The sequence below is a fragment of the Rhea pennata genome, chromosome 3, assembly GCF_028389875.1.
Source record: "Rhea pennata isolate bPtePen1 chromosome 3, bPtePen1.pri, whole genome shotgun sequence".
In the NCBI taxonomy this organism is placed as follows: domain Eukaryota; kingdom Metazoa; phylum Chordata; class Aves; order Rheiformes; family Rheidae; genus Rhea; species Rhea pennata.
Genome location: NC_084665.1, coordinates 13,048 through 35,116, shown reverse-complemented (window position 1 = coordinate 35,116; position 22,069 = coordinate 13,048).

Here is a 22,069-nt window from a genome sequence, read left to right as displayed (position 1 = left end):
CAATGCCCTGAGGAGAAGCAGCCTGGTCATGCAGTAAATGTGGACCAGGGAGCTCTCGTGTGTGCGTTATGGGTAATGGGCTGGAGAGGGCTGTGGGCAAGGAGGTGCAAAGGGCTGAAAGGTAAACACAGAGCTGTGGGTTTATGCAAGGGCAGCGCAGGGCTGATGTGTCCACGTCAGCAGAGTTGTTCAACCATATGGGCATGAGCCCCTTTTTTGTAGTTGCAGAGGCAGAAGGGATTGCTTGTTGGAGTGTATCACAAGATAACTGCAGGCACCACTTCTGTGCCCATGCCTCCTGCAGTCCCTTTTGGGGAAGGCAGGTACTGAGACAGCCAGCACAGACACTCACTGTGAGCTCGCTGGGAAATGTCAGCACTTTTTCTCAAATTATCTCCAAAAGTGGAAGGCAGCTTTTCATTGTCAGCATGGTAATGGGAGCACTCTGCATGCAACTTTGGAGACCGTAGGAAAAAACAAACAACAACAACAAAACAAAAACAGAAGCTGCCTCTAAAAGCCCTGTCTGGTCAGCTGAACCCTGCCTGCTCCCTTTGGAGTTGCCTTTAAGGTTCAAACTAAAGGGCAGCCAGCAGAGTAAGGAAAAACAGACAAACTAAAAGATGGTAAAGCCCCCCAGTTTCTCTATGTATCTTATGTTCAGTCCACTGAGCTTTAATTTTAGAGATGTTTGATAAGGGAGTTCCCTGGGAAGCACAAACCCATGAGAAACCTGTAATAGACCCCCCCTAATCCCCTCATGGGGAAGAGGCTGGGTCAGCATCTGCCCAATGTGGGCTGCAACAGGTGTTGAGAGCACCCCCTGCCACAGGTTACACTCACAGAGCCATTCCACAGGGACAGCAGTGGCAGGGCCAAGGCCCCGCACTATTGGGGTGGGGGCTCTGACCACTTTAGAGGCTGATCACCATGGGGAGCCCCTGTCCCACCCCCAAAGGAATGTGCTGGGTCCCCTTCAGCCCTATGGTTCAGCCCAGCCCCAATGTCATCGCTGCTGGGCAGTTATGGCCACAGGAAGGCAGATGTGATGGGCTCCAGGTGCCGTCACTGGTGCTGTGTGGGGCAGCAGGAGGAGGGTCCCAGCTCTCTCTGGAGTGGGCACAGGGTCCAGGCATCTCCCAGTGCCAGCCATGGGGAGGCAAGTTGTGGGGCCAGAGGAGGGGGCCACAGTCCCAGCTGAGAGGAGGTGCCGAGTGCACTGGAGTGGAGCAGGAGGCAGGCCAAGGCCGTGGGACTGTGGGGCGGGGTTTGTCCTACCTGGCAGGGTAGTACGTGGGGACCAAAGTTGGAGGAGAGCCAAGCTCAAGGGCTGGTCAAAGCCCAGGCCCAAGCAGGGCTCCTTGGGGTGTCTCCAGGGAGGACCTTTCAACTGATGGTGGTATCAGTCAGGAGGGGGCAATGCAGTGTGACAGTATAAAAACAAGCTAGGAAAAGAGGCTTGCTCTGGAGCCGTCATAGGCAGAAAAGAACATGCTCTGCCCACATGTGTGTGGAATGAGGGCTGTGCTGCTAAACCTCATTGGAGCAGGATAGGGACTGGGATTGATTTGGGGCCCACAATCAAGACTGGGACCAGGACGGAGACTGGGAGGGGCAGTCCTACAGAAACACTTGGGGCAATTCCCCACTGATGCAGTTGGGGAGGCTGGGGTGAGGGCAGCCCTTGAAGGTAGGACAGGCTGCTTGTTCGTGGAGTCAGGGAGGACAGTCCAGGCGTGCACAGCACCATGTGGGGCATTAATGCAAAATCAAAGTCCTGCATCCCTGCGGGTGGCTCAACACATCTGGTTTTACAGTACAAATAACCTGGATGCCACCACTGGAAAAGAAAAAGGAACAGAGGGAGTAGCTGCCTGGCTCCATGGGAAGGCACCAGGACTGTGGTGGACAGCAGCAAAGCTGATGGGGCCCCGTCATGAGGCACCTTATGGGGTGACAGGCGTGCCAGAGGAGCCTGCAGGGCAATGGGGCTATCATGGGGCAGCATGCAGGTTGACAGGGCTGCTGTGGGGCAGCATGTGGGGTGAGAGGGGTGTGTGGTGCCATGTAGGGAATGACAAGGTTGCTGGCAGTGCTAGGGCTGCCAGCTCTGTTAGAGAAATACTGTGAGAAAAACCTTGCAAATAGTTAACAAGACTGAAGGACAAGGGGAAGAGAAAAACAGTACTGCAAAGGATAACCAGCTCCGGCTAAATAACTTTGATGAAACCACAGCACTCTGAAGAATGTGAGGGGTAGGTAAGACAAAAGCAGCAGAATAACCCAAAAGTGACCTTAGGTTCATTAAGGCTTATTAACATATTAAACTACACACCCCTAAATGAATAATGAGATGGAAATGACAAGACAATGATGTTATCGCCTAACATCACTAAGGGGATGCAGGCATGTTAAACTGGACACAAGGAAATCTCATCACACAGCGTACAGCAAAATTGCTGAACTCCCTGCCCTAGGATTCCAGACATGGTGAAGGAGGAATGGCTTCATAAAGTGATGAGATCACCCTGGGCTGTTAACACAAAAGGGCATTAAACCATGGCGCTGGGATTGGAGTGGGAAATACCAGAGGAGTGGGGGTCCTTGTAAAGAAAAGAGCCACCCAATTCCAGACCCCAGACATCAGCACCCCACAGGCACCACTGAGGTCATGCTGCAGCTATGGCCAGACATCACAGCAAATCTGATAAGCAGGTTTTTTATCTTTGGGTTTTAACGTCTCCCATTTCCACCTCTTTTTTTCCAGGCTCTCTGCAGCAGTCTTAGATCTCCTTTTAGCCATCACAAACTGGCAATGGCTTTTGCATGGTCTAGGGCAGCAGAAACGCAGCACACCCCTTGTATGGCAGTTGGAAAAAATAGTTCTAATTAATGTCTGTCACACAGCAGTCACCAAAGCAATGAATAAATGGGAATAGTAAGGTGTGAGTGGGCAGAACAGTTTAGAGATGCTTTGAATGTATGTCATGTTACTTGAAAATGACAATGAGGGGGCCCTTTTACAGTCCTGAGGCCGTAGGGGATGATTTGTCAGGGCTCTGGCTGCAGCCCCCAGCACTGCCTGGCATCTCCCCTGCAGATCCAGGGCATCCAGGGATAGAGGGCAGAGAGGAGAGAGAGAGAGAGACAGGGGGAAAGGAAAGGAAGAGCAGCAGGTGGGAGGGAGGGAGGAAAAGAGGGAGGGGAGAAGCACAGGAGGCAAGGGCAGCCATAGAGGCCCAAGGCTGTTGATAGGTGTTGCCGGGAGGGGGAGGTGGGAGGCCACGAGGAGGCCACATGACCTGCAGCTGCTGCCGTTGCCAGGCAGCACTGGGCGTGGCTGCAGCCAGCGCTGGAGGAGGCGGTTCGAGCTGGGTTGGGGCAGTACGTGGGGCTAGGAGCTGGGCCCTTCGTGCCTCAAGCCTCACTGCCCTGGTGGTCTGGGGACTTAGGGGAGCTGGGCTCACACCTGGACTCTGCACACAACAGCTGCCAGTGGGAAGCGGTGGCCAAGGGCCCTCACTGGACACTGGAGGCCGGACCCAGCTCTTCACAGCAGCCCTGTCGCTGATCCGGCTCCTCTGGGCAGAGCTGGGGCCCTGAGCCTCTGACTCATCTCAGCTAGTCTCCTCTCTAAAACACATCCAGCTATTGGCAAGAGTATTTACCTGTGTGATTTCCAGAGCAGTTCCCTAATACTGCATGTGTTTAACAGCAACCTATATTTTAGGTGCCTATCTCTCAATATGTAGCTGATTTCAGCTTTTAAACATTTATACTGAAAAAGGATCTCAGTAAGAAGAAGCTGCCATTATTAAGGAGATGAAGAGGACTCCACAGATCACACAAAAAAATGCAACTGAACAAAAAGGACAGCCATACATAATGTTATGCTCAGGTCCACAAATGTAGCCTTCTTTTAATGAGGAGTGCTTCTTTGTGAATAAAATTGTATTTGTATTGCCTATTTATTTACACATTGCCTATTTATTTTCACTTGCTTGTATCTTGAGTAGCACAAGTTGAGTTCAGGACGGTCCTCCTTTGAAACCCTTATTAAAATCTCCTGTGAATACATACTCAAACAAAACAGGAACAGGAATGCGTTCAAGTACAAACTTCTAGGTGCATTAATAGAGACGCCACCAGAGCCACCTGTTTTGCTGAACATCCTCGGCACAGCAGGTGGATTGGCGATTTGGAGATGTCGAATTTGGGGATGCTGAAGGTGACCCAGGGCCCTAAGCCGGGGGCTATCATTGCCAGGTTCTCTGCTGGTGGGTACATAGGTCTCTGAAGAAGCCCGGTGGGGATGTTTTCTGGGCACTTGGAGAATGAGGATTGTCTGCATCCCCAGGCAGCGGACTGTGGGGCTGCTGTCATTCTCCAAGCACTGAAGGACTGGCAGGGAAGGAAAGAGAGTGGCAAGTGAGACCTATATTGGCAGAGATCCTAGGAAACTCTTCAAGAGAGGGAAAACGGAGAACAGGGCAGGAGGAGACTGGTGCCTCCTCAGCGATGCCACAGACACCCCCAAAATTCCCGCCAGAAGAGCTGTCTGGCCTCAGACAGGGCATGGGTGTGCTCTGCCCAGGGCTGTCTCCCTCCACACCAGGCCTGGCCAACCCCACATGCCCCTTGTATGGCTGCAAATCTTCTCCACCTTCTCCTTGTGCAAGTCCATGAGCTGCCTAATGAGCCCTAGGGACACACAGTCCATCACTAAGGGGGCCTGGGAATTGGGAGGAGGGACCTGGGGCTGGGAAAAGGGACAGCAATGTTGCAGAGAAGGACCTGAACATTGGGGAAAGGGTGCTGTGGCTGTGTTAGAGAAATACTGTAAGAAAAACCTTGCAAATAGTTAACAAGACTGAAGGATGAGGGAGAGGGAAAAACAGTATTGCAAAGGATAACCAGCTCCGGCTAAATAACCTTGATGAAACCACAGCACTTTGAAGAATGTGAGGGGTAGGTAAGACAAAAGCAGCAGAATAACCCAAAAGTGACCTTAGGTTCATTAAGGCTTATTAACATATTAAACTACACACCCCTAAATGAATAATGAGATGGAAATGACATGGTAATGATGTTACCGCCTCTTCTTCACTTCCTGTGCTAATTAACAAGAATGTGAAAGCGCAAGTGCAGAGTGATTACCTGAGGTAATGAAATTGTAACCAATAGAAAGATTTGTATAAAATACTCCCTGAAAAGTGTGTATAAATCAAGAATGAGAGGGGAAGAAGGTGTGCTAGCTTTGTGGATTTACCACCTAGCACCCACCTCTGTGCAGAAATGAAATAAACAAATATCTCGACCCTGTGTGTCTTTTGGTTGCTTGCACAGTGGGTAACAGAACCCAGATTTTGGGACAACACGGTGACATCATTATCATGGCATTTCCATCTCATTATTCATTTAGGGGTGTCTAGGATAACATGTTAATAAGCCTTCATGAACTGACGGTCACTTGTGGGTTAGTCCTCCGTTTTTGAATTGCCTACCTCTCACATTCTTCCAAGTGCTGTGGTTTCAGCAAGGTCATTCCGCTGCAGCTGGTTATCTGTTGCAATACTGTTTTTCTCTCTGCCTTGGTCTTGAGTCGTGTTAACTGTTTGCAGGGGTTTCCTCTCAGCATCGCTCCAGCACCGCCATGACAACAGCCAGCTCCCTCAGCACGCAGACTGACTCCTGCCCGACCCGTCTACGTCTTCCCCAACCTGATCTTCGTCCCCTGAGGAGGAGTCTTCCTCGCTGCAGACTTTCTTGCAGGTCTTGGGGGCCTGGTGTTCCAGAGGGCAAATCTCACCAGCAAAGACTGGCACAAAGAGGCCGCTGAGAGCCTTGGCCTTTTGGTGTCCTTTGTCACCAGCTCCTCTGCCCCATTCAGCAGCAGGCTCATATTGTGTTGCCCCTGGTCTTTCTTGCATCTCCCACGGCATTCCTGCAAGAAGATCCTTCAAGAGGCCCAAGTCTGCTCCCCTGAAGCCCAGGCTTGTGGTCCTACTTTCTGCCTTGTTCTCTCCTCTCAGCGCCTTGAACTCCACCATCTCATGCGCTTGCTGCTGCCAAGGCTGCTCCTGACCTCCTCTGGTCTTCTCTGTGAGTGTCAAGCACACCACAGTGCCTCCCCTCCTCAGCCCCTTGGGCACAGGCTTCAGGAAGTTGTCATCAATGTACAGCAGCAATGGCCTGGCTTGCTTGTGCCCTGCTGCCTTGAGCTTGCAGCAGATGTCAGGATGGTTCAAGTGCCCCATGAGGACAAGGGCCTGCCAACAGGAGGCTTCTTCCAGACGTCTGAAGAGGGCCTCATCTGCTTCTTCCTCCTGATGAGGGGGTTTGTAGCAGCCAGCCACCATAATGTTGCCCACATTGCTCTGCCCCCTAATCCTGACCCATGAGCTCTCAGCTGCCTCCTTGTCGCTCCCAGGCAGTGCTCCATGCACTCCTGCTGCTCCCTTGTCCTCACATAGAGGGCCATTGCCCCTCCTTCCCTGCCCAACCAGTCCATTCAAAAGAGACCGTGTCCAAGCATTGCAGCATTCCAGGCTTGTAAGTTCTCCTGCCACATGTCTGTCAGCCCAAGGAGATCACGGCCTTGCTGCAGCACACACACCTCTAATTCCTCCTGTTTGCTCCCCCTGGCTACATGTAGCAGTGTACAGGCACCTCAGAGAGGCACCCAGTTCTTCTGGTTTCCCACAAGAAGTGGGAGAGCTTCCTCCACCGTGTTGCCCTCTCAGCACTTTTCTCTGTGTGCAGACAGCTGGCATGGGGGCTCTGCATGCATGCGCCTCTCTTGTTTTCAGGGTCTCTCTTGTGTCCTGCACACACTTTGCTTGCCCACCCGGTCCACCACTTCCTCCTTTGCCTGTGGCTTGTCATCTCCTGCCCCCTTGTTCCTGCTTTAAAGTTCTCCCCAACAGTGGGGGCTGGCCTTTTGGCAGAGAAGCTTTTGCCCCAAAGGAGTGTGGACGTGCAGTGTCCACAGTGTGCCAGGATACTGGCTGTGTGAAGAGCAGGTGCGTGCTCGAAGGTGAGGTGCATGCCATAGGAAGGATGTGTAGTTGGAGGGAGGTGTTTGTGTGCTGCGGTTGTGTGTGTGCATAGTGACAGGGGGTGTGAGAGAAATGTGTTGTGTGCCTCTGCAAGATGGGGGTGGGGGTGGGGATATGCAGCATGATGGTTTGCAATGCTGCCTGCATTAGGATCTGTGTGAATGAGACGTCTAAGCTTTGTCTCTGTGTTTGTGTATCTCTGTGTGTGTTTGTGTGTGCACATGCCTATGTAGGCACGCAAATGCATGCTGGCGGACGCAGGTGTGTGAACACAGTGTGTTGCACCGTGTGTGTTTGGCTGCGCAGCTTGGCAACTGTATGGGCATGGTTCCTTTCTGCTGTGACACCTAATTCCACGGTCACCCATGGGGTTCGTATAATCCATGCAGGTAGGTCCGTCACCAGGCACAGGTCAGTCACTCCAGCTGCCAGCAGCAGCATGGCTCTTTATTTATAGGTGGAGTTTGGCAGATGGGAACCCCCTTTGCAAACAGCTCCACCGCTACAACAGAAACACCGACAGCACCAGCTGGAGCTCGCACATGCAGGCACCTCCGCTCGGCCACGGAGGTGCCATTGATCGGGGCTGGCCACGCTTCAGGGCCAGGCACCTGCAAAGCAGCAGCTCAGGACCTGTCTTTGGGCTCGCTCAGGTTGCTCCTCTGTCTTGGGGACAGCCGCTGTTTCTACGCATTCCCCTCCGGTGCCATGCCAGCATCTTCTCCGAGCGCTAGACAGAAAGGGGAGCAGTTGTAGGAACAGGGAGCAGGCAGAGAACTGCTGCAGGCTGAACTGCAGCTGGATGGCATAGCCTCTTCTTCCCGAGAACTTCCAAGGCTGGGCTGTGCTGTGCTATGCTATGCTAGAGGCCCCTCGTGCCCAAGCCCGTGACAGGGTGCCATGTGCAGCTAGTCAGCCTGTGGCTGATTGGGTGGGGCCAAGAGCTTGGCCTGAACAGGGATCCAGCCCGCACCGCAAGGTGTCTCGGTGGCAGTGCTCTGCCAAGGAAGGACAGGCTGTATGGGCTGGAAAAGGGAGAGCCAAAGAGCGGAGGGATTCTTTTGTCACCAGCCAAGACTTTGACATCCTCCACCGAAGAGCTGCTCTGGCAGGCAACAACTCCCTCTTGGATGTCAGGAACATCCCATTCAAGGCCACACTTAGAAACATGCTTCTGTCTCATGGGGGCGGTCAGAGCGAGCGAGCCGCTTTCCCCCGATGCTGCCGTCAGTGGAAGCATGGCCACTGCAGCAGGGGAAAGCATCCTCCCTCTTGGGAGATGTTTACCAGGCGAGCTGCTTCTGCTCCTCTTGCTTCTGTCTTTTCCTCTCGGCAGCGTACTTGAATGTTTCCCGACGGGCTTTATATGCCTGCAGGCTGTTCAGCACCTGCGCTGCTCGAGGGGAAAGGGGGCTGCAACAAGAGGGACAAATCTCTCACCCACTGGCTGGCATGCTTCCTGCCTCTCCCCTGCTGCAGCCTCTGCACCAAGCCTGTTCCAGGTGTACCCGCTGACCCTTTCAACCCACAATGAGTTTTAGCAGTTAGCTGTGGGCTGCAGAAAGGCCCCTGGGAGGAGGGAGGCAGTACCCCAGCTCATACTAGGCCTCAGCGACTTGCCTCCATAATACCTTGGTGGAGTCATGGCCCCTCAACTGCTCTGGGCTGTGCCTGGAGCTGGCACACACTTACTCGGGCTGGCTTCTCTGCAGCTTGGCCGCTGCTCTCTTCTGCTCCGCTGAAGGAGGGCTCTCAGCCTTCTCCCCTCTCAGCTTGTTTTGTTTTCTTCTGGGCTGGGAGGGAGGATGAGGAGCCCAAGTCTGCTCACTGGCCAACTCCTGCCAAGGAGGAGAGAGTGCTTGCAAACCAGAGGGCAAGAAGAGGAGCCGCTTCCCAGGGGACCACTGGCAATGAGCCTGCCACAGCAGCTGCACCCTACATGCTAAGTGCTGAGGAGGGAAGGCACGTCCAACTGCAGTTCACTACTAGCAGGGTGGGCTACATAGGACTAAGCAGTAATTGGTGTTCCTTATAGGTGCATGTGCCCTTCAGCTAATCCTGGAATTGTTTTAGTGATGGCTTCAGAGCGTCATGCTAAATCCATAAAGATTGCAGACTCTCCAAGCAGTGATGCCTCCAGCCTGCTGCCTCAGGGGAAGACTCGGAAGCATGAAGTAACAAGTAGCCAGAGTTCAAGGAAGGGGCCATCAGTCTCTGCTCTCATCACGGCAGATGGTTCATTGGCTTTGTCCCTGGCTTTTTCTTGGCAGCTTCTGCCTCACAGGGATGAGCAGGCAAACCCCCTGCCCGTCAGCTGTACATTGATACTGCCCCCACGGCCTGGAGACCTTCCGCCCTCCTCTCCCAGGTGGAGAGGATCGCTCTTGCCCTGAAGAGTGTCAAATGGTGCCATACCTGGGCCGGCTCTCGCTCCTCCCCTGCAAGGCAGGCTTTCCAGGCGGCCCATTCTGCCTGTGCTCGTTTGTGTCGCTCCCTGTACAAGGAGCCCAGGCTCTGCTTTTGCTCCCACTGCGCAGACAGCTGCCATGTTTCCTGGAGGGACACAGAAACACCACAGCACACAGCATTAATCTCAGCTCCCGGCAGGGCTTTCTGCAGCTCTTACCGCACTCCTGCACTCCCTCTGCAGCCAGCCTGTCGGCAGGCTTTCACTCCTAAAAGCTTAGGAGGCTCCAGGTTATGCCAGGCTCCTCAGCTGGTCACGTAGAACTGAGCGGTCGGTTATGAGCCATGATCTCAACTCTCCATGGTCTAGGAAAGACTTGTACCTTTCCCGTGGCCTCACAAGGTAGCAGTTCCTGAGGCTAGAGCAAACAGCGCCCCAGGGGAGTGTCTGTGGGTGTCTCCAAAACGTTCCCAAGGGAATGATACACTGCAAAGGTAGAGCCTAACCACTGTCCTCTAAGAGGATCTGAAGGCTGTAACGGAAATGTTGAAGGGAATACCTCTTCAGGCCTCTTTTCAAAAATGCTATGTGCACGGTGGAGCTTCTGTACCATTTCACACAGCACAGTAATTGCAGCAACTCATGGCACGTACCTGCAAGAGTCTCCTGCAGCCCTCGGGAAGAGCGAGCGCAGCTGTGGACGTGGCTGGAGGCGTTGGTTTCTGCTTGCTGGCCTCCTTCGACGTGTGCACTAGTCTCCTCGAGCCCTTGGGAGCAGTGAGTGCAGCGAGTGCAGCTGTGGACGTGCCTGGAGGCGTTGGTTTCTGCTTGCTGGCCTCCTTTGTCCTGGGGGAGCTGCCTGGACACGGCGGGAGCAGACTGCAAAGAGACAGCGGGAGGAGTCTGCATGAGTGCAGGGGAACTTTTTGTTCTCCATGCTGTGCCCTCAAGCTGCGCCCCTGCCTCTGCAGAGGAAGGCAGTTCTCCAAAAGAATTGGCTCTACTTGAGTAGTGGTGTTCACGTCAGCAGGGACAGAGATGAGCCCAAGCTACAGCACTCAGCTGTGGCACAACGTGGCTTCAGGAATGCTCAGGCGGCCCCGGTCTAGGCCCCTCTTCATGGGAGAAGGCGAGGGGCAGGGTCTTGTGCAAGGACAGGCTGGGAGAGCTACTCTTCCAGACTGCCGGGCCATTGCTCTGTGCTCCACTGTTGAGTGTGGTGGTTAAGAGAAGCAGTCCTGCCATTTCTGAATGCCTGGCCCTCTCTCATGCCTGCCACACAAGACAGGTGGGATTTTGTGGGAAAGAGGAGGCTTAAAGTAACTTCCTCAGGTGGTGTCAAGACTTGCCAGGCTTGCAGAAGAAGCGGGGCAGAAGGGGTCGTCTCCCATGGCAAGGTGGAGGGTGGCCACCCTCAGGGCCCGGGACGTTTGAGGGCCTTTGCCGTGCCACGTTGGCTAGATGGACCGGAGAAGCAGCAGAGGACTGCACCGCACCCCTGAACATGATGCTAATGCCCACTCGCTCTCCTCCCTGCTACCCTCTGAGGCCATCTGCAAATACCCCTCCATTGGCTCCAGGGTTCAGCCCAGCTTTTGCTGGTGTCTGTGTCAGGAAGCCTGACAAGTCCCTGTGGCTGGCCTGGCCAAAGGGGCGTCTCTGCTGCAGGGGGACAAGTGTTGCCCTTCGTCCTTTGCCCTAGGGTCTCACCTGGCAGGAGTCTTCTTCTCCGTCTCTTCCTGCTTCGGGGCTGCCCTGAGCCTGGCAGCATGGGGAGAGGAAGCTCCTCGCGGTTCTGCCGGAGCTTGCCCGGATGCCGCTCTGTAAGGAGGAAAGGAAGGAGGGTGCTCTTCAGAGCAGCAGCTTGGGGAGTGCATTGGTACCTGGCTGAAGTCACTAGGTGCAAAGGACAGGCAGTGGTCACACAAGCTGGTCAGCAAGGAACTTGTCCCTTACCTTTACTGCTCCGCAGCTCTCCCTTGGCCACCTTCTCCCGCGGGGAGCTGCTGGCAGCAGCCTTGGCCGTTGGTTTGCCTTCCACTACCAGCTGAAAGCTGGGAAACAAAGGACAACAGTGGTTGGAGGAAAGGCCACCATTTGTGCGGAGCAGCTTGTTGGCACTAATCTCCCTCACGGTCAACGGTCATCTGAGACCCCACAGTCTCCGTGCACAGTCTTTGTGTCCATGCACGGGTGTTTTTAGCCAGTCTCCCCTGAAAGACAGACAACGTAGCCCACAGTGCTAGCTGTGTGCAGTCTGTCCTCTCTGATGGGCCTGAGGGCAGGCTGGGCATGAGAAAAGCAGCCACAGGTCCCACTCACTCCAGCTGACAGGTCGGCAGACGCACGTAGCCCTACCTGGGCATTAGTTCAATGGGAACTGGGTACTGCAGGAGTTGTTCCCAATGCAGCGCTGAGCGTCGAGCCCCAGCAGTGTGCGCTCCGGAGCAGGAGCTGGGAAAGCACCTGCTGCGCTGACCAAGGGCTGCAGAGGAAACGTGCTCACCTTGGGAACACCTGCACAAAGCTAGCCTGAATGCCTGCGGTGGTGGTGTCTGCAGCGGAGAGAGCTGACTCGGCCATCCGCAGTGTCTGCAACGTGACACAGACCCGTTGGGAGGTTTCTCAGGCAGTTTTCTCATCGTGCCCCAAAGCAGCCGCCTTTTCCCCTGCTCGGGGAGGACCCTGCTTCTCCAGACCCCTCTTCTAAAGCCTCTTGCACAAAGACTAGTCCCCCCTCCCCCACGGTTCTGCTGTGCAGAAGCTGCACCGCAAAGAATCGTGTCTGGGCAATAACACTGCCAGGCTTTCTGCAGGAGCAAGGCTCCAGAAAGTCCACAGGTGCTGTCCTTGCTAAGGACAGTGAGTAGGGGCAAGCCCTGGGGAGGGCATTCCATTAGCCCACCACATCCAGAGGAGCCAACAGAGATCAGCTTGCTTGACCTTTGATAGGATTGCCAAAGAAGTCCAAGGAGCCCAGGATACCGGAGCAACTTACAGTGGCAGTGGTTGCAGGCACGCCTGCCTTCTTCACCAGCCTCTGCATGCACTCAGCAGAAAACTGCATGCACACGTCACCTTCTTCACAGACCAGAACGCCAGTGTTCTTGAAGGTGAAGGCCACAGGCTCCTTATTCGCCACGTGGGAAGAGAACAAGAGGATGGTTTCTTGCACACACTTCTCCACCATGCGCCGTGGCAAGGATGTGGCTAGCGAGACCCGCTGGTAGTTGAGCGGTTTGATCTTGACATGGTCTGCCAGAAAGAGGAACAATGTCATTGTTGCAACCGGCCAAAAGTCTGTTGCTGGGCCGGGGAGCAATGGGGGTGGGCTGGAGCCACTTGTTAGGGGAGCTGCGAGCAGGCCCAACTTCACGCACTCTTCAGGAAACAGTGCTACAGGAAAGGTCGTTGAGAGAAAGAGTTCTTGGGGCAGAGGTTTGCCTAGCGGGAGAGGGGAGCTGAAGCTGTTCACCCACCTTTGGAAAGAAGTCCCCACTCGTGCCAGCCCCGTCCCAAGAGCAGCACCCACCCCCATCCATGGCAAGGGGACGAGGTGGGTAGTCACTGCCTTCTCACCAGGGAGCGTCACTGAGGGGTGCTTGAGCCCCCACAGCCAGTCCACATCCTGGGCCAGCTGGAAGATGGGTTTTTCAACGGTCAGCACCGTGCCTCTTTGCCGCCTCAATTGCTCTTGGACCACTCAGAAGGTCCCGAGCCCCGCTACCAGGACACCCTGCGCGCAGAAAAGACGAAGCAGCCCGTGAATAACTCCCGGCGAGATGGAAGAAGCAATGACCGTCAGAGTGTGGGGGACACTGCTCTGTGCCCTCCACACTCCTGAGGCACAAGGGGCAGAAGGGCCCATGGAGCAATGTTATGGTGGGACCAGGCCTTCACTACAGTTGCCAGCTGGCCCTTTGCCTTCCTTCTGACATCCCTGACAGTATCCTACATGGGATGGAGGTGGTTGCTGTTGGCAGATCAGAAACTTCCAGTGAGCTCTTCCCTTTGCTTTTTGTCCCTTGCCTTTTATCATCAGCTCGTCCTTCACAAGAATGAGCAGGCAAACCCCCCACCCATCAAGTGCACATCGCTGCTGCCCCCACGGTCTGGAGACCTTCTGCCCTCCTCTCCTGGGCAGAATCACTCTTGCCCTGAAGAGTGTTAAATGGTGCCGGTATCTGGGCCGGCTCTCAATCCTCCCCTGCAAACCAGGCTTCCCCAGTGGCCCATTCTGCCTGTGCTTGCTCTCCAGAGCAAGACCCATGGGAGTGTATTTGTGCTGAACTGCAGCAGAAGTAGGAGCTGGTGCTGCACAGTAAGGGCTGGGGCTCAGCATCTGCCCCATCTCCTTGCCAGGTATCACAGCACACAAGACAGGGCAGTCCTTTGCAGCAATCCCTTCCTTTGGACATCATCCCAGCATTTTCCAGTATTTTACACAGTAGGTTGAGGCCCCTGTTTCCACATTGCTAAACTCTGAGTAGCATTATAAAAGTCTGTTTGCAGTTGCCTTAATAAAATAATCTACTTTTCCCCTCGGCTGTATTAAGTGCTCTGTTCTAGGGGAGGGGACTGGTGAAGTTGGTGGTGGCTGGTTTGCTCTCCTGCCTGTGTTACCAGTACTTGTCAGCCCAATGGGCCCATCACTGAGCTCTGTGCTGGCCAGAGCTGTTGCTCCAGTGCTCCTCTTCCCTGCTGCTCCCTCCTGAGAAGACTCTTTCCCCAGCAGCAATGGGGAGTGGGGCACAGGGTGGCCCCTGTCTGAGCAGTGCAGGCCTTGTTGCATCTCCTTGCTGTGGTCTGATGAAGGTCGGTAGCACAGTGGTCAGGGATTGCCATGTCCTGCAGTCAGATGTGCAGGGCATTGAGAAAGGAGCCCAGAGTGACTCCTGCCCATCCCTCTGAGGACTACTGTCACCGCATGGGCAGCAGTACAGCTTTGGTAGCAGGGGCTGGTGAAGCATGGCCCAGGATGCTATGTAACATGGCCCTTGGGAGAAGGAGCAACCTAGGGCACACTAGCACTGTGCCTATCTCACAAGCCCTCACCACAGGCTGCATGAGGGCAAGTCTCTGCCCTGGATGTTGGGGCTGAGCAGGAGCTCCATGATGCCCTTCACTGTCAACTCTGGTCAGGTTGTGGCCTCTTTGTCTTCTCATGTGCCAAATACCATGCTGACAGCACAGCCTTGGTGGCACCTTTCCCAAGACCATGATGTGAGAGTGACACAATGGGGGCCCAGCTGCAAAGGAAGCTTGGCCTTCAGGGAAGGGGTGCATGTACCACATGCCTGCCCCAAGCCAGGTGTGAAGGTGGGGTCTGAGGCAATGGGGATGGGGGGGAAAGGATGGGTCTGACTGGCATGACCGTGAGAGAAGATGATGTCCTCTGCCCAGGCCATGACTGCTGTGATTAGGATATTTTGGTGTAGGAGCTGAACTTGACACCAGGCTCCCCCAGGAGCCCAGGACCTGTGCCCAGCAGCAGAGCCTTACCAAATCCCTTCCTGACAAGGTCTGTGGCTTCAGCCATGTGCTTAGATGGTACCTGGGCACCAGTGCTGCCGTTTGCCATGTCCTGCTCTATCTGGGTGTCCGATATGGCCCTCCTGGCCTTCTTCAGAGTCTGAAAAAGAAAAGGAAGCATTTGCAGGGGGAGGGATCAAACCAGCCCTTGCCCTTGGGGAGGGAGTGGCAAGTGGCAGCAGCACCCCACTGCCGAGCAGGCTCCCACCTGTCCTCAGTCCCTCTTCTAGGAGACTAGAGAAGTAAAGACAGAGGAGAGGCATCCTACCTCTCTGCTGGGAGCTCAACCAGCCTCTCTTCCTTTGGCTCAAAATCAAGTTTGGAAGCATCCTCCTGGAGCTTTACATTGACAGCAGTGTCTTCCCTGGGGTGGGGAGCAGCCTGGCAGGTGGCAGAGAGCTGCCCCCACCACTGCTGTTGTCACCCTGTCTGATGAATGCAGCCCAGCTCCCCGTAACCCAGTCTCTCTGCTCTCAGCAGACAGAGAGAGATGAGCCTGTCCTGCCTGCCTGCTCCAGGCATGGCAACTGTTTCCCCATGGGTGCTGCCAGAGGCTGCTTTCTGCTGCTGCCTGGCACTCAACAACCTTGACAGGAGGTGCTGCTTGGGCACTGCACCCAAAGGTGCTACAGTGCTGTTAGGATCCTACCTGGCCTATTCCTCCACTCAAGACCCTGGAGATCAAGTTTATCTAGGGGCAAAAGTGTGGTTGGGGCTATTGTGCTGAAGGGAGCCCCCTTTTCAGCTCCCAGCCTGTTTCCTCCAGAATGGCAGTCATCCAGTGGCACCTGCTGAATCCTGAGCCGTTCTCTGCCTTGTACTGCCTCTTGGTTATCAAGGTCTTGAGGGACCTTAGCTGAGATTTTGGCTAGGGATCCTCAAAGGCTCCTTCCTGAAAGACCTCCCTATCTCCATCCAGGATCAGTTCACAAGACCCTTCCTGGGAGACTCAAACAGGCACTGCCCCATCCCTACCTATCATCTTCCACTGGTTGGGGCCAGCTGTCAAGGTACTTTGGGCACCAGAGAGCCTTTTGTGCCTCAACCACACTGAAGCATGCTTCTAGATGTCATTGCCAGGTGTGAGCCCCATGAAGGTGGTGGTGTGTGGGACTCGTGCCTGGCTTGGGGGCCCCTTGCCCAAGTACGCCCAGAAAGGGACCCTGGTGCCATTTCCCAGGCCGGGAGCAGGGCAGAGCTGCCAGCACTCTGCCTGGGAGGAGGGCAGCAAAGAGGTGAGGACTGGGGGCTGTGAGCAGTGCTTATGTTCTTCACATGGGGTTTGTGGACTGGGAGCTACATCCTGCATGGCTCTAGAGTCTGCAAAATTAGAAACTGTCAGATCAATGGGTCAGAAGGAGCCTTTTATGGCACTTTCAGAGACGAAAGAGAATTACAGTCTTGGCACACAGGAAAGGCTGGAAATAAACATGCTCACTACCCCAAAGTGCTGGGTAGAGTTTACCCTAAAATACCTTGATTTAGCTCACTCCTTTACTCCAGCCACAGAGCATCCTGACTTCATCCTCCCCTTAGCTCCAGAAGCAGAGAGTGACCCCCACTTTTTGGCCATACCCAGTACTGTGGCTCCTGCCACACATGGCTAGGTAGCACAGGCTCCCCATTCTCCCCTCAGGGGCTGCCATGCCCTCAGAGATGCCCATCTCAGCACTCCCCAGCCCTTCTTCAGCACAGCAGGACATGCTGGCACTCTACCCAATGTGCTCCTCTTATGCAGATGGGATGAGGTAGGGCTCTAGTGGTTGACATTATGGTGCCCCTCAGGTTTCCCCATTGCCCTATCATCCGGCTGCTCACTGTCAGGGACTGCAATGACATACGGCTCCCCATGCTGAGCAAAGGGAAATATGGGAAACTGGGAGAATGGGGCACCCTCTGAGCAGGGCCCCACATCTGGGGGTTGCAGGAGATGCTGCCCATGGTGGAGCTGTTGTCCAAAATCTGGGTTCTGTTACCCGCTGTTCAAGCAACCAATAGACACACAGGGTCGAGATATTTGTTTATTTCATTTCTGCACACAGATGGGTGCTAGGTGGTAAATCCACAAAGCTAGCACACCTTCTCCCCCTCTCATTCTTGATTTATACACACTTTTCAGGGAGTACTTTATACAAATCTTTCTATTGGTTACAGTTTCATTACCTCAGATAATCACTCTGCACTTGCGCTTTCACATTCCTGTTAGTTAGCATAGGAAACGAAGAAGAGGCGATAACATCATTGTCTTGTCATTTCCATCTCATTATTCATTTAGGGGTGTGTAGTTTAATATGTTAATAAGCCTTAATGAACCTAAGGTCACTTTTGGGTTATTCTGCTGCTTTTGTCTTACCTACCCCTCACATTCTTCAGAGTGCTGTGGTTTCATCAAAGTTATTTAGCCGGAGCTGGTTATCCTTTGCAGTACTGTTTTTCTCTTCCCCTTGTCCTTCAGTCTTGTTAACTATTTGCAAGGTTTTTCTCACAGTATTTCTCTAACAGAGCTGGCAGCCCTAGCACTGCCAGCAACCTTGTCATTCCCTACATGGCACCACACACCCCTCTCACCCCACATGCTGCCCCACAGCAGCCCTGTCAACCTGCATGCTGCCCCATGATAGCCCCATTGCCCTGCAGGCTCCTCTGGCACGCCTGTCACCCCATAAGGTGCCTCATGACGGGGCCCCATCAGCTTTGCTGCTGTCCACCACAGTCCTGGTGCCTTCCCATGGAGCCAGGCAGCTACTCCCTCTGTTCCTTTTTCTTTTCCAGTGGTGGCATCCAGGTTATTTGTACTGTAAAACCAGATGTGTTGAGCCACCCGCAGGGATGCAGGACTTTGATTTTGCATTAATGCCCCACATGGTGCTGTGCACGCCTGGACTGTCCTCCCTGACTCCACGAACAAGCAGCCTGTCCTACCTTCAAGGGCTGCCCTCACCCCAGCCTCCCCAACTGCATCAGTGGGGAATTGCCCCAAGTGTTTCTGTAGGACTGCCCCTCCCAGTCTCCGTCCTGGTCCCAGTCTTGATTGTGGGCCCCAAATCAATCCCAGTCCCTATCCTGCTCCAATGAGGTTTAGCAGCACAGCCCTCATTCCACACACATGTGGGCAGAGCATGTTCTTTTCTGCCTATGACGGCTCCAGAGCAAGCCTCTTTTCCTAGCTTGTTTTTATACTGTCACACTGCATTGCCCCCTCCTGACTGATACCACCATCAGTTGAAAGGTCCTCCCTGGAGACACCCCAAGGAGCCCTGCTTGGGCCTGGGCTTTGACCAGCCCTTGAGCTTGGCTCTCCTCCAACTTTGGTCCCCACGTACTACCCTGCCAGGTAGGACAAACCCCGCCCCACAGTCCCACGGCCTTGGCCTGCCTCCTGCTCCACTCCAGTGCACTCGGCACCTCCTCTCAGCTGGGACTGTGGCCCCCTCCTCTGGCCCCACAACTTGCCTCCCCATGGCTGGCACTGGGAGATGCCTGGACCCTGTGCCCACTCCAGAGAGAGCTGGGACCCTCCTCCTGCTGCCCCACACAGCACCAGTGACGGCACCTGGAGCCCATCACATCTGCCTTCCTGTGGCCATAACTGCCCAGCAGCGATGACATTGGGGCTGGGCTGAACCATAGGGCTGAAGGGGACCCAGCACATTCCTTTGGGGGTGGGACAGGGGCTCCCCATGGTGATCAGCCTCTAAAGTGGTCAGAGCCCCCACCCCAATAGTGCGGGGCCTTGGCCCTGCCACTGCTGTCCCTGTGGAATGGCTCTGTGAGTGTAACCTGTGGCAGGGGGTGCTCTCAACACCTGTTGCAGCCCACATTGGGCAGATGCTGACCCAGCCTCTTCCCCATGAGGGGATTAGGGGGGGGTCTATTACAGGTTTCTCATGGGTTTGTGCTTCCCAGGGAACTCCCTTATCAAACATCTCTAAAATTAAAGCTCAGTGGACTGAACATAAGATACATAGAGAAACTGGGGGGCTTTACCATCTTTTAGTTTGTCTGTTTTTCCTTACTCTGCTGGCTGCCCTTTAGTTTGAACCTTAAAGGCAACTCCAAAGGGAGCAGGCAGGGTTCAGCTGACCAGACAGGGCTTTTAGAGGCAGCTTCTGTTTTTGTTTTGTTGTTGTTGTTTGTTTTTTCCTACGGTCTCCAAAGTTGCATGCAGAGTGCTCCCATTACCATGCTGACAATGAAAAGCTGCCTTCCACTTTTGGAGATAATTTGAGAAAAAGTGCTGACATTTCCCAGCGAGCTCACAGTGAGTGTCTGTGCTGGCTGTCTCAGTACCTGCCTTCCCCAAAAGGGACTGCAGGAGGCATGGGCACAGAAGTGGTGCCTGCAGTTATCTTGTGATACACTCCAACAAGCAATCCCTTCTGCCTCTGCAACTACAAAAAAGGGGCTCATGCCCATATGGTTGAACAACTCTGCTGACGTGGACACATCAGCCCTGCGCTGCCCTTGCATAAACCCACAGCTCTGTGTTTACCTTTCAGCCCTTTGCACCTCCTTGCCCACAGCCCTCTCCAGCCCATTACCCATAACGCACACACGAGAGCTCCCTGGTCCACATTTACTGCATGACCAGGCTGCTTCTCCTCAGGGCATTGCTTCTCATTTGGGGGTTGGTTTTGATTTTGCTGAATGGCACATTTCAAATCCGCCAGCAAGAAGCATGCTGTGACATCCCTAGGAATGGCCAGGGAGATGTTTGCTTTCTTTTGGGTCTAGGGTTATGTGAAACAAATTCCTAGCGTCCTTCATGGTCCCATGTAGTCTCTTTGGGCTTATGACATTGCAAGCTATTTTATGATTTTTGTAACGTTAGTGTTTGTTTCTAGCATGTTCAGGATGTCAAGACAGTTTCCTCTGACTCTACTGTGCATTTATAATACTGTCCTGAAAACATGTGCTGTGTGCCAAGACTTATAGGTTGACAGTGTGAAGGAGACAGGAGCAGGGATCATTTGAGAGGACTGAGCGAACTGGAGAGGGCAATGACATAAAATCCCAGACACATCTTGCATGAGAGCAGTACCTGGACTAATTCTGCCTTAGATGCCTTCTCCAATTCCTATTCATCCAGAGGAGCTCCATCATAATGAAGTCTTGTAGGAAAAGCAATATACTTGACTTCAGACACTGTATGGACAGTCTTTCTCCCCAACACCACCATTTCTCTCTTCAGCCACATCCCTTGTTAAAATCTAAGTGCTTTTCACTCAAGTCTGCAGTTGAATGTTACAGCTGCTGAGCAACAATTCCTACCAGCTTTCTTTAGAGAAATACTTGCAGTCACAGCAGGATTTCTCTTAATTACTAACAAAACCAAAACATAATAGATTATAATTAAATGCTAAAAGTACTCCTCAACTGTATATTCATTAAGTCCAAGATGCTTCCACTAAGATCCACTTTCCACAGGGAACAACCTTTCTAGGAGTGATTTAGGCAGATAAATAGGAAAGGCTAGATAGAAGTGCAACTGAGGAGCTGGCTAAAGAGACAAGGGGACTCCTGAAAGATGAGGCAAGCTTCAGAATCCCTGAGGCTCTGAGTAGCAACTACAGAGTTGAGATATATCTGAATGGATAAAGAGCAAGGGGAGGAGGAAAACTGGAAAACTATGGAAAGTGCATATGTCCAGATAGCCTCACGCAAAGATGACTTTAGAAATGATCAACTTAATCAGGACATTGGAAAATACATGAAAGATTAGTGAGATCAAATCCACAGTCTAATAGGCCGAGCAGTGGTAATGCACAGACAGGGGCAGATCAATATTTCTTCACCTGAGACTCATAACCTTCCTAAAAATGTCCCTAATTTTTCTTGGATAAATATTGACATATATTACGGGGCAAACTCTTTGGAAAGAGTAAATACAGCAATTAAGCTTTAGTTATTAGACAGGTAGGAGCATCCCTTCTACTTACTATAGTGTCCTCCTTAATCACATCGTTTTTGTTTTGGTTCAGTATTGCTCTGCTGTTCAATATTCTCTCTCCAACATTCATATATGCATGCTTAACCCTTAATCCTCTCAGTTTTTATCTCCCTGACATCGTGAGAGTCCTTGATTTTCTTCCCTCTGTTCTAAGCTTCCTCAAAGATGACTGAAATGAATGACCAGATTGCTAGGTCTGGCTACTTCTCTTCCTGTTATCCTCCCTCAGAGGGTAACCAGGCAAAAAAGCCCCAAAGGACTGTTGAGGCCATGAGGCCTGCAGAGCTTCAGAGTACTTGCGTGACTCATGGAAGCATTTCTCATCACATCGCACAAAGCTACATTAAACTGTTTCTTTTTCAGGTTTTGTTTTTGTGTTTCAGCTTTACAAATGCTCCATAATCTGCTCCACAGAGAGCAAGGCATCTGTAGTCCTTTCTCCTTTTGCAACACTTTTGGTCATTAAAGGTAGTAATTAATAGCAGTCATTGTCCTATGGGCTGGAGTGACACATTTCTTCCGGGGGACCCTAGAAGAAGCATCATGGACCTTGCCATGTCCCAGAAGAACTATGGGGGACCCCCATTTCCCACAGGAGGAGGAGCAGAAGGAGGAGAAGGAGGAGGAGAAGGAGGAGGAGACAGCGGAGGAGGAGGAAATGGCACTGGGCTGCTGCAACACTGCTGGAGCAATCCAGAGCCCTGTGTGGTGCATGGGTGTCTGGGGAGATGCTGGAGGTGGCATGGGAGCCAGAATCACGTGCAAGACTGCAGAGCCCAGTGGCTCAGGAACAGCTGTACAGGGGGAGCAGGGCTTGGGGAGGCTCCGTGGGGGTTTGGACAGGCTGTCCTTGGGGTATTGAGGAGCCCCAAGAGGTGCACAGAGGAGCCTGAAGTGCATTGAAATGAGCATGAAGGGGCCTGGGTTGCACTCAGCTACGCAGAGTACTTTGGGGTGCAGTGAAAGGCACATGGAGGATCCACGGGCATGTAGAAATGCACACAGAGAACCCTGGGGTGCATGCAAAGACACACAGAGAGCCCTGGGATGCACTGAGAGGCACATGCATGAGTCCTGAGGGGACTGCAGGGCAATTCACATGCCTTCAGATGCCCCAGAGGT